Consider the following 12,099-nt stretch of genomic DNA (forward strand, 5'->3'; position numbering starts at 1 on the left):
CCAGTGTTGCTGACCAGATCTTGCATATATTTATGTGACTCCAGATCGATCGTTTCCTATTAGAGTTTGCCAAGTTATCTGATTTCAGCGTTGAAACGTTTCTTACCAAATTGGCCACCTATGTACTATTATTCATGTTACAGTGGAATTATAATTACACTGACGTTTCTGTGAAATCAAATCTAATTACATTTTCACTGGTTATAGTTATATTTTCACTACGGAAATTACATATTCATTGGCCTCTATTTGTGAAATTATAATTTTTGGCAGTTAGATTATAGTGAAATGCCATTATTTTAAGATTATTGTGTGCGTCGCCAACATGAATCGCGCCACCCCACGTCACAACCCCGATGCTTTCCATCCCCACTCCGTTGTTGAACTCGCGCTCACACACCCTTCCCGCAACCCCGCTCCTGTCCATTCCCACTCTCCTCATGGTTCTCTATCAGTTGCGAGCCAACACTTATTTATTTAAGGTTAGATTAGGTTAGGTTAAGTTACGGTTGGTAGTATGACGTGCACTATCGCATGGTGCATTAGCTTTCGAATTACGAATTAACTGACATTGAGAATTGTAATTTTATTGTTACATCTGTACCTAGATCCGTACCGCTCGAGTCAATTAATTATAACATTTCATTAATATTCAATAATTATTTTTGCACACTGAAAACATTATTTTCAGTGTGCAAAACTTTTCTAATTACACTTCTACGTGAGTTGCATTGTATATGGCTCATTACAACTACATACTCAGTGTAAATTGTAACTACAATGAAGCTGGATGGTATTGACCAGGGCTACCCCCTGAATGATTGATAAGCGGGATGAGTTCAAAGTGGGATTCATTTGGAACAAACCTGCCGGTAATGAGATCGGTAGTGGTATCTCTTTACTCAACAGCGGCTGTTTGAGACTGCTCGTTCTTCCAAAGTCAATGCCGAATTTCGATCGAGAGTCACCTGCGACAGATGCATGTGGAACATATGAATTCAGGAGATTAAAAGTAACGGTCGTGTCACAATTCAAACAGGGTCGAAGGGTACCTCGGTTAATACACCAAAGTGCGTTAGATACGACCCTCTTTGAAATGGGACTCATTTGCATACCGACCCAGAAAGCGAGTCGTCTGTGCGATTTAAATTCGCTTATGTGCCGTATGTTTTTGTCAGTTTAATATAGCGAAATGTCTCGAATATTTTCAAGTGTATAACATCAAGCACCGGATTCTCCATAATGCGGAAAATTGGTCACATTTTATTTTCAGTCCTGCACCCATTATATGTACATACATATGTTGTGCATACTGAAAATTGGCTATGAAACTCCGGTGGAGATGTAACAACTGGCTTAAGAGGTGCGAAATAAATATCGAAGGTGTTGAGAGCAACTCGGCTTGTTAAAGTTTTTTTTAAATTTAATTTTATTTGGAAATTCGCAGTGTTCCCAAAAAATTGTAAGCAATGAGCAAAAAATTGTACAGACGAAAGGTCTTTTTCCCAGGTCTTATTTTCGTTTTTAGGGTTTCGCGCAGCTTTGGCGAATGTTAATTTTAGCCTTTTGTGTTCGCCACTAAAAAGGTTGTACCGTGACCCTGTCCTGTAATGTCGTTATTTTTTATATAGCACATGCCCATAAAACGAGTTTTCTTTCGTAAAAATATAATGTTATTATATTATATAAAAATTGTGAAAAGCTGCTTGTCGTAGCTGCACACTGAATATATTATATTACACCACTTGAATATTTCAATACTGTGTATGCACGCTTTTTATGCCGGCATAAGGATAAAGTAAATGCCCAGTTATGATTTTTTTATGTATACAGAAATTATTATAATAAGGAAATAAAAACCAAAATAATACGTAGATTTAGATAAGATGGGTAGATGAAATTAGAAAAATGTGTGGGGTGAGATGAATGAGAGTTGCGAAAAAAAAGAGACAAGTGGAAGCGTGTTGGAGAGGCCTTCATCCAGCAGCTTCACTCGTCTCTATTTTGCGCAGCTCTCATTCGTCTCACCCAATATATTTTCTTAATTTCATCTGCAAATCTTTCCTGCGGTCTTCCTTTGCCTTGGTCTTCTTTTACCCCTTTGAGTTCTCTCGGGTACCATTCTAGCACTTCTTTTGTCCACTTTCGTTTTCTTCGAAGATGGTTTTCTTCAGGCAAAGTATATTTTCATCTTTTAAAATTAGCTCAAAAATTAATATCTTTTAAAGCAATAAAAAAATCACAATCAACAGAAAGACATCTAAATATTGATTGTTATGCTCACTTTTCAGTAAAGTTTTGATATTATATTTGACCGCAGAAGCCCAAAAACAATAAAAATTGCGCATTTTTTTAACCACTCATGTTGTATATCAAACAAAGACCGTTCGTTTTTGATTGGCTGTCGTTAAATATTATTTTTTTTTGATTCAAATAAACTTAATAAAAAGCAAATGAAATTTTACTGTTAGATTGAGCCATGTTTAAATGATTTACAATAAAAATACCGAGCGAAGCCGGGTAGAACCAGTTGTATAAGCTGTATACGAGAGTGAACCAACAAAAATCATTGTCTTATTCGAATTAGTGAAGTAGTAATTTTTTTGTGGCTCGGAGTATCTTTTACAAGGGGTTCATGATGTTAATTAGACATATAGTTTTATATTATAAGAACAAATATTGTAAAAAGCCTTATAAAAAGTAAAATACTTTCTATCAACGGATATAAGACACGAGTTTTCAAAAGAGTGTATTTTTTATTTGCAAACAATTAGATTAAAAAAATTGCAGATAGAATTTTGTTCAGTTTAATTCAAATACTGAAAATACAACTCGTAATGTTTTCGGCGTGAAGCTTTATATTCGGTGCTCATTTTATGTTATGTTAACGATATTGTGGTTGAATCGTATAACTTTTAAACTCGCCACAATACGTCAGAACTTTTACATTATAATTAAATTATTTAATTGAATCATATGTATAAACATCGGATATAAATATGTATGTATATAATATTTTCGGTAGAAAGTGAAAAATTTGGCGACGATTCAGTGCGAATCGACACTAATGAAACTGTTGATTCGAAATGCCTGAAAAATCAAACCGTCAAGTTCGATATTGGAAAAGTCTATATTTTCCTCGTGCTCTGATGAAACATTTTCCGCAATTCGATGGTGGCGAAAAATGAACACAAAATGCGCTTTTTTTATATTTCTATATTTGGCGGAAAATATTGGTGTGGGTCATAAATAATAATAAATTAGGAGAGCGACGTGGAAGGGGGAAATAATTAAACGGAACGGTTGATTTACTTTCAACTTCCATCCCGCAAAACAAATTTAATTGCGAATGAAATAAAAAATAGCTTCATTTAAAAACGAAGCCATTTCATAACAATGGAGAGAAAATTTATCAACTTTTTAAATAGGCACCGAAATGTGATATAAATATGCACTTTAATTATATTTGTACGCTATCGGTGAATTGGAATCTATTTGTGATGTAAACATTATTTCAGATAAGCATATCGAAAATATGAATTCAGAAAAGGTCAGATTAAGTTCACAGCCATTTTCTGATATAAATTTACCCTTGATATTACGAGCATATTTTTCACACCCGAATGAAGTTGTTAGAAAGTTTGCTATCATTTTATTTTTTTTTTATTTTTATTAATTTTGTAGGAAAAATTTAAAGATTTCAAATAAAACCCAATTTTAATACGATCAATATTATTGTCGTCAATAATATTGACGCATTTATTTATGTATCTATTTAATACGCCAAACAATCAATATCTCCACCTTACATGGTCAATATAATAAGTTATGATCAATAATATTGATCGTGCAAAGTGCCTAAAACATCTTAGCTTAAAGCCCTTACGAACGATCTCTCCCTAACACAATAAAATAAGACTTATAAGCAATAAAATTAGAATATTTAATTTGTGTTGTTAAAATTTACTCAGTAATTAAATTAATTAACCAGCAACATAGCTTGGTGGTTAGTATATACATAATACTAACAACTGAGGGGTCAAGGGTTCGAGCCCTGATCCAGTACTGCTGGCCAGACATAAGGTTATACATATATACGTGACTCCAGATCGATCGTTTCCAATCAGAGTTTGCCAATTCATTTTATTTCATTGTTGAAACGGTTCTTATCAAACTGGCCACCTACCCTCATTTGTCACTATTATTTGAATTTAATTTCAAATTTATAATCATATTATAAAAGTTGGACACAGACGTCGCCTTGAAGTAATCCCTTAACGAAAATAAATTAAAAAAATATTTCTAAAAAGTTTAAAAATAAAAAAAATGTACAAAATACGAATACAAATTTCTAGGCTGAAATAATGTAAATATTATATTTCAAAATTGTTGATCGAATCATATCTACAAAGTACATATATGCGATATTAATGGATATGTAGATAGTTCGATTTTTCAAAAGAAAAAAGTTTATAAAAGAATTATTAAAAATTTGCTTAATAATAAATACGACTAACTGTTATAAATATTAATATTTTAAATATGTAAATATTTACATAAATTATTATCAAATTAAATAATTTGTTTGTACAATTTTCATGATAAAAATTTAATGCCAAGATACTGAAAATGAAAATAGTTTTTCATCCAAGTTAAAAGTTAAAAACCTTCGAAATACAATAAAAACAATCAATCAATGAAATTATTTTCAGTATATTATATTTGTATGCATACATATATTTGAATAATAAAATAATTTTCAATATGAATGACAAATGTATGTAAATTAAATTTTTTTTCATACATTTTCATTTGTTTCCATACATAAAGTTTGAAAGTATATTTAATTAATTCAAATATAAATAATAACAATGCTAAATACTCTAAAAACAAAAGAACACTGATTAATTTGAAAAAAAAAACTGGAAAATCAATCGATAACTACTTATTCAACGATATCGTATCCCATTACAGGTTACAGGATATCTGTTTCAGTTGGTGGTACCAACCGGTTCAAGTTGAAAGGTTATAAATTTGAAATGCCGACAGTTTGAAAACGAAACAGCGGGAGATATTTACATACCTTCATGAGCGTGTGGAGCCAAAGTGACCGGAAGTATGTCTGTGCCGACTTCCTCTGATCTCGGACATGGGGTATATCCATATTGTGGTTTGGAATGTCTGCCGGGGGAAGGAGAAACCCGGCTGAAGCGGCCGCGCTCCCCCATCGTCACACAACATGCCGACACCACTACAACCCGCACACTGACACTGATAACTTCACATGCTACAATTCACGCTCGACCCATACACGACGCGCATTCGGACGCTCGCCCACGGTTATCGTTATCATCCCCTGCTAATTTTAGCGCTCGCGTTGGCACCTCTGCAAGTGACGTCGTTGAATGTTGTTTGATTATGAATAAATATAGCCGAGTGTCGTTTTTGGAGTGGGTGTTACGTTAAATGTTAACTCGAAAGATTTATAGGGCGCAGAGAGAAAGTTGTCATGTAGGAGAAAAACTCACGTATCTGTCGAAAATTACACGCACGTGATGCTTTATATCAGAGCATCGTAACCTCTGGATATTCGCGGCACACATTGTTTACGACTCGTAGAGTTTGTCAGCTACGTACATACATATGTACTTCATTGGCAGTCGCTAGTTATTCCGTATATGCATAGGTGACAAAACGCTAACTAGCATCGGTTTTCTCCCTCACACGCGATCTCACTCGCACGCATTAGGCCGAAGTGCTGTTTGGGGAACAAATATTGCCGCGGCATACAGGTTAAGATGCTCTGCTTTAGATCGTCGACTTAAATTAATATTATGTATTAGATGTGTTGTTCCGACTTAATTTGAGGTATGTACGTATTTGTTGGATGGTAGCACTGATAAATCGGCCACCGGAAACATGAGCTCGTCATTGTCAGAACGCGCAGGGACACTTTCGATGACACTTGTGTCTGAGAATGGCGCGTGCTCAAATTCCCCACGTGTAAATTTTCTATCTCAATAAATCTTCATCAAAACCAATTACCAAAGGCTACCATATGTTATGAGCATTTATAAGAATTGTAAATAGGCTTTTGAGCTCTTTTTCCTATTATGCTGTACATTAACATTAGAATAAATAATACTATGATTACTAACAAAATTAAATTAAAATTGTAAAATAGAAAATGTAAAATCAGTAGAACATAATGTAGTAATAATAAAAAGCATTTATAAATAAAAAAAAACACGCATGTGATGATGTCTAATATATAATTTCGAAGCAGACTTTGTAAGTATTTTTGGTTGGGAATCGAAAACAAGTCAAAGTTTCTATGACGACGATTCCATTGGTTGAATATTATTTTTTTTCGATTCAAATAAATTTAATAAAAAAACAAATGAATATTTACTATTAGATTTGCCATGTATACGCTATTTATATTACAAATACTGAGCGAAGCCGGGTAAAACAACTAGTATATGTTATATATGTAGTTACACATCAACTATTATTATCGGTGGCCTTCGAATCAAATAAATTACTAATGTGTATCCGATAAGCAAAAGAATTTACTGGTAACAAAGGACTTTAAAAAGACACAAATAAACGTCCTTCAATTTAGCAAATTAATTTAAGCCAAAGGCCACTCACAGACACGGGTGTCAATTGCCTCCCCCCCTGGACTTTTGTTTGTCATTTGATAAAATATTATGAATCAATCAAATTGGTCATTAATTACTAGAAGATTAGGCCAGCAAGAACTGTAACAAGTTTAATAAATATGTCGATTAGGGGTCTCCTGCGAAGCATCAATTCTAGTTAAATGAACTCTCCGTTTCTATACTTTTCTCGTCGGATTGGTGCTAATAGTATGTGAAAAATGTTTAAATAATTGAAATGAATCAAATACAAGCATACATACATATGTATGCTCCTGTAACAAATTTGAATATATTAATCTTATTCAAAATTGATGACAAATTATATTCAGGTATAGAAACGGAGAGTTCATTTAACGAGAATTTGTGAAACCAGGCCCACCGGTAGATCAGAAGCATCTTCTTAAAAAAAAAAGATTTTACATAAATCAACCATAAACTGGCCAACCTTAGCTCAATCATAAACTCTTTTTATTATGTATTTACATATATCTCTTCATGTTTTGACCTGAGTGTGAATGAGCTAAAATACTAAAAAAAATGAGAAAAGATTCATCTTGTAGAAATTATTAATATAGACTGTTTTTATTTCACGAAGGCGTTTTTTGTATGGTTCGCATTGGTAAAAGGGATGTATTTTTTTTCTCCGAAAAATAATTATAGTGACCAATAATTATACGTAATTCCATAATTATTGTCACTAATGCAGTTCTAATGTACACTTTTTGCCTATATGCTTAGAATCTAACCAATACAATATTTAAAATAAGCCTGCATGAGTTGAAAGAAGTGTGTAATAGATGTTTTGTATGTATATTCAAACATATAGAAAAATCTAAAATAGATTTTCGATTATCCTTTCACATTTCGAACAAAATTCCCTATGGAATTTTCACGCGTATTTTTGTCACGGAATTGTTTTCTCACCTACATCAACCCAATGAAATATTTCCAAATGTCGTAGGTGGCAATCGATTCAAATGAAAATATAATTCTTAAAAAAACCGAACAAACATTATTTGTACACAAAATCAATATTCTATCCGTCTGCAATGGAGTTATAATTGTGCAAATTCAAAACACGAACTGTTAACGAGAGTTTTAAATTGCTACGTGTACTGGTGCATTACTCTCCTTAGCGACACCATCTGGCGGTGGTTGTTGGAAGTTGTCAGGACGCGCTTCTACCCGCGTCCACCTGTTAAAATTTTCAAATTTCCACCAACTTTCAAACACATGATTGATTACATCGCATTGTTGCTTAAACGTCACGTCGTCGATGCCCCGCCAAAGCGATGCCTCGCATACAATTCTCCATTATTTATTTGCCTTTTTTGCCGAAAGTTTTACCCATCCTGTCCCAAACATAACCTCGATAGTGGTAAACCGGCTTCGTTCAAAATGAGTGATGATAATGTATGCAGACTATATGGAATAAAGTTTCATTGTTAGGTAGAAATAAATTAAACAAAAGAATTCAAATTTATTTTGATATTTAATTTATTACACGCAAAATAAATAAAACAATACTACTTTCATCGAAGCTATACCACATAAAAATAATTTATTGGATAAGTGCAACATTAGTTTTCTCGAAAAACTTTCTTATACGATTCCAATTAGTTTCCCGTGTAGGAAGAACTCAATAAAACAAAAACGTTCAATTGTAATCGATTTCGTCGAATAAGCGAAGTTTCTGTGAATCTTTTTTCTTCAGTATTAGATTACTTTCGATTCAGCACAAATCATTTTTTTTATAGATTAATCTTCCAAACAAAGTATCTACTTCTAACACATATAAAAAAACTAGTGTTTTTACCCGGCTTCGCTCGGTAGTTTTACATAATATAAACCGCTTAAACATGGCCAATCTAATAGTAAACATTTTATTAAATTTATTTGAATAGTTTTATTTTATTTAAATTTATTTTAATATTCATTTGTTTTTTTATTAAATTGAACGTCACGGAATCTACGACCCAAGCAAACACATACATACATAAGTCTTTTTCGAAATTATATATTTGATGTCAATTCAATAGTAACATATTATATAAAGCTTCCTTATTTTTTTTTGGAAAACATATCATTGCATGACTTAAATATCGTGTTCGATATTTTTTATATGACCTCGGAAATATATTCATATCTACATTGTAAAGCATTGATTATGCATTTTATATAAAAGTGGATCAAGTACAATTGTAGAACATTTTGGAACAATATTATGGAACTTATTTACTAATTCATTTCAGAAACTAATCATTGTTATTTCTTAGAGGATTTAAAATATGTTAGAAAAATATGCATCAGATAGGACCCCGACCTTCCTCAAGTGTGAATCCGAATGCGGTATCAGTATACCTCTGTTGAAGGTCCGGGTCCACGTGTGGCTCGGGCACGCGCACTGTGCCCCGCTCCACCCCTGAACAAAGACTCCGGGACTTCCGCATAGGGATCGATAGGGGTCCAGATGCGCCCAACACTTGTGTTCAGCTGCACGATCAACATCCACAGGTAATGGACTTGTTTGCTAGACATCTCCCGACGGCGCAAAACCACAACTACCTTTGGAACAGGTCATCAGGTGTCGCCAAAGTTTATCGACAGCATTCGATGCGTCGAAATAGTCTATAACTATTTTCAGGTACTTGCCTGATATTGAAGTTGTAACAAATAAACTTGTTTATAGATACCCTTAATGTGAGTTGAAAAAAGTTGATGGAAATGGTATTTTTTTTAATAAAATTCTGAATTAGATATGATTTCAAGTAATTTAATTATTTAGCATGTGACTATGTGCGAAAAAATGATATTGGCGTATTTTGAACTGTTGTACAAATGTTGTTAACGTGTTCTATAAATAGCTGCCAACAAAAAGTTTATTTCCGGAAAAACTTTTTGGTCTACTCTATTTGACAATAGATGTCGCACTTTCAATTTTCATTTTATTTTTAAATCAAAATAAACAAGGAGTCGAATCAATTTCATCTGGTTTAAAGCTTGGCTGTATTACATACATACGCTTGCAATTCATGCTATTGTACAAATACAATTCTCTTTCGAAAGATGTCTCATTAAAAATAAGTGGAAATGGATTTTACTTCTGTACAAAAACGAAAAATAATATTAGAATAATGAATATATTCAGAGAAAGGTGGTAATTCAATGATAAACAAAAGAAAAAAAGTTTTTCTGAATAAATTCAAAGGTAAATAATAATTAATTAGTAAATAAGATAAAATAAATAAGTTGAAATTTAAATATTTATTATTTTATTTCTAACTAGTGGCCTGTGTGTACATAATTGTGCTCTTGGTAAAATATCGCAATTAGGATCAACGGAATTAATAATTTAAAATTTAATTTATTTTTTTGAAAAAAAACTTTTGTTTTTGTCGGCCAATCATGTGAACGAAGTGATATGCCACGTCATTTTTCACGATATTCGATTCCAAGGGGAGAAAGAGGCGGAGCATGGTGAGTGAGTACTCTTTCCACGATATAGGATCCCAGGGGGAGAAGGGAGACGGAGCATGGTGTTAACAGCGAGTACTTCGTACACACACACGCACGCACGCACGCACGCATTAGATAATTATTATATACAAGTAAATTTGGGAAACTATATAAACCTACATTTCCAGATGGATACTTACTTTTATTTTTGAATATTATCTACATCAAGGATTGTTCTGTATGCTGCAAATTAGCCGAAACATACGAGTATGTACCTGTGAGATTTAGTTTTAGTACCTGTGAATCTGATGATTTTACATAAAACATTTTCCCGTATAAAGCTTTCCTGCTAATTTATAACTGTAGAGAAAAACGAGTTTCAAGTCTCCTCTAATCGTTTTAGATTTCAATGTGTTTCTTTACATAATAAAAGTATTTAGTATAAGTCTAATTACTTACAAACTTTAATACTGATCTACAATCTACAGCAATTTAAATTTTGTAGCGATGTGTTGAAATTTTTTTGTATTATTTTTAAATTATCAAAGTATAATTTGGATTCTAGAAGAAAAATAATAACACCAGCAAATAACACTGAGCAACAAAAAAAATTACCAGAGCGGAGACTAACCAATCGTTACTAAATTTGACCCACTGAATTCGAATATGATAATGATTTTTGTTGGTTGGTGATCGTTTATGAGATATGAGCGTTTAAAAAAATGCGCGGTTTTTACACTTTTTTGGCTTTTGCGGTATTTAACTCAAAATCTAGTATTTTTGTGCTCAAAGTAAGTATTGGAATCAATAGTCAGATATTTTTCCTATTGATTGTGATATTTCATTACTTTAAAATACTTCGGATTAATTGTCTAGCGAATTTTAAAAGTCAAAAATATATTTTTTTTTACGGATTTTTTCTCCGTGCTATTTTGCATTTATTTGGAAAAAAAATTATTTCACCTCGTTTATAAGGATTGGTTTTCTATCTCAATATTTTTTCTTTTTATCTAAACGTACTAACTCGAGCGGTTTTTGCGTAAGAAAGACTTTCGTTCAGTTCCCGTATGCGTATAACAGAAGCGTTTGTGCAATACTTATAATTAATTTTCTAGCTAATTTTAAAAGTCAAAAATATATTTATTTTTACGGATTTTTTCTCCATGCTATTTTGCATTTATTTGACAATTTTTTTATTTCACCATGTTCATAAGGATTGGTTTTCTATCTCAATATATTTTTTTTTATCTAAACGTACTAACTCGAGAGGTAATTTCAATTTAAATGCTTTCATTGTGTATATGTTTGTACCGCGGATATCGGTGGTGCAAGGGAGATGACATGAAATCCATCTCACAGAGTACAGCGGTCGGACTACATGCCATCTCGCTTGCACCATGCTATCCGCGTTTCAAACGTATACACAACGAAAGCATTTAAATTGCAATTACCGCTCGAGTTAGTACGTTTAGATAAAAAGAAAAAAATATTGAGATAGAAAACCAATCCTTATAAACGAGGTGAAATAATTTTTTTTTCAAATAAATGCAAAATAGCACGGAGAAAAAATCCGTAAAAAAAATATATTTTTGACTATTAAAATTCGCTAGACGATTAATTAGAAGTATTTTAAAGCAATGAAATATCACAATCAATAGGAAAAACATCTGACTATTGATTCCAATACTCACTTTGAGCACAACAATACTAGATTTTGAGTTAAAGACCGCAAAAGCCAAAAAAGTGTAAAAACCGCGCATTTTTTTAAAGGCTTATATCTCGTAAACGATCACCAACCAACAAAAATCATTATCATATTCGAATTCAGTGGGTCAAACTTAGTAAAGATTGGTTAGTCTCCGCTCTGGTAACTAAAAAACGTGATTTTTTGTTGCTCAGTGTAATCAGAGCCCTATTTTATAATACATACCCAAATTATATTAACCCGAGTTTTTATGGGAAAAACTAATAATTAAAA

The sequence above is a fragment of the Arctopsyche grandis genome, chromosome 9 (genome assembly GCF_051622035.1).
Source record: "Arctopsyche grandis isolate Sample6627 chromosome 9, ASM5162203v2, whole genome shotgun sequence".
NCBI lineage: Eukaryota > Metazoa > Arthropoda > Insecta > Trichoptera > Hydropsychidae > Arctopsyche > Arctopsyche grandis.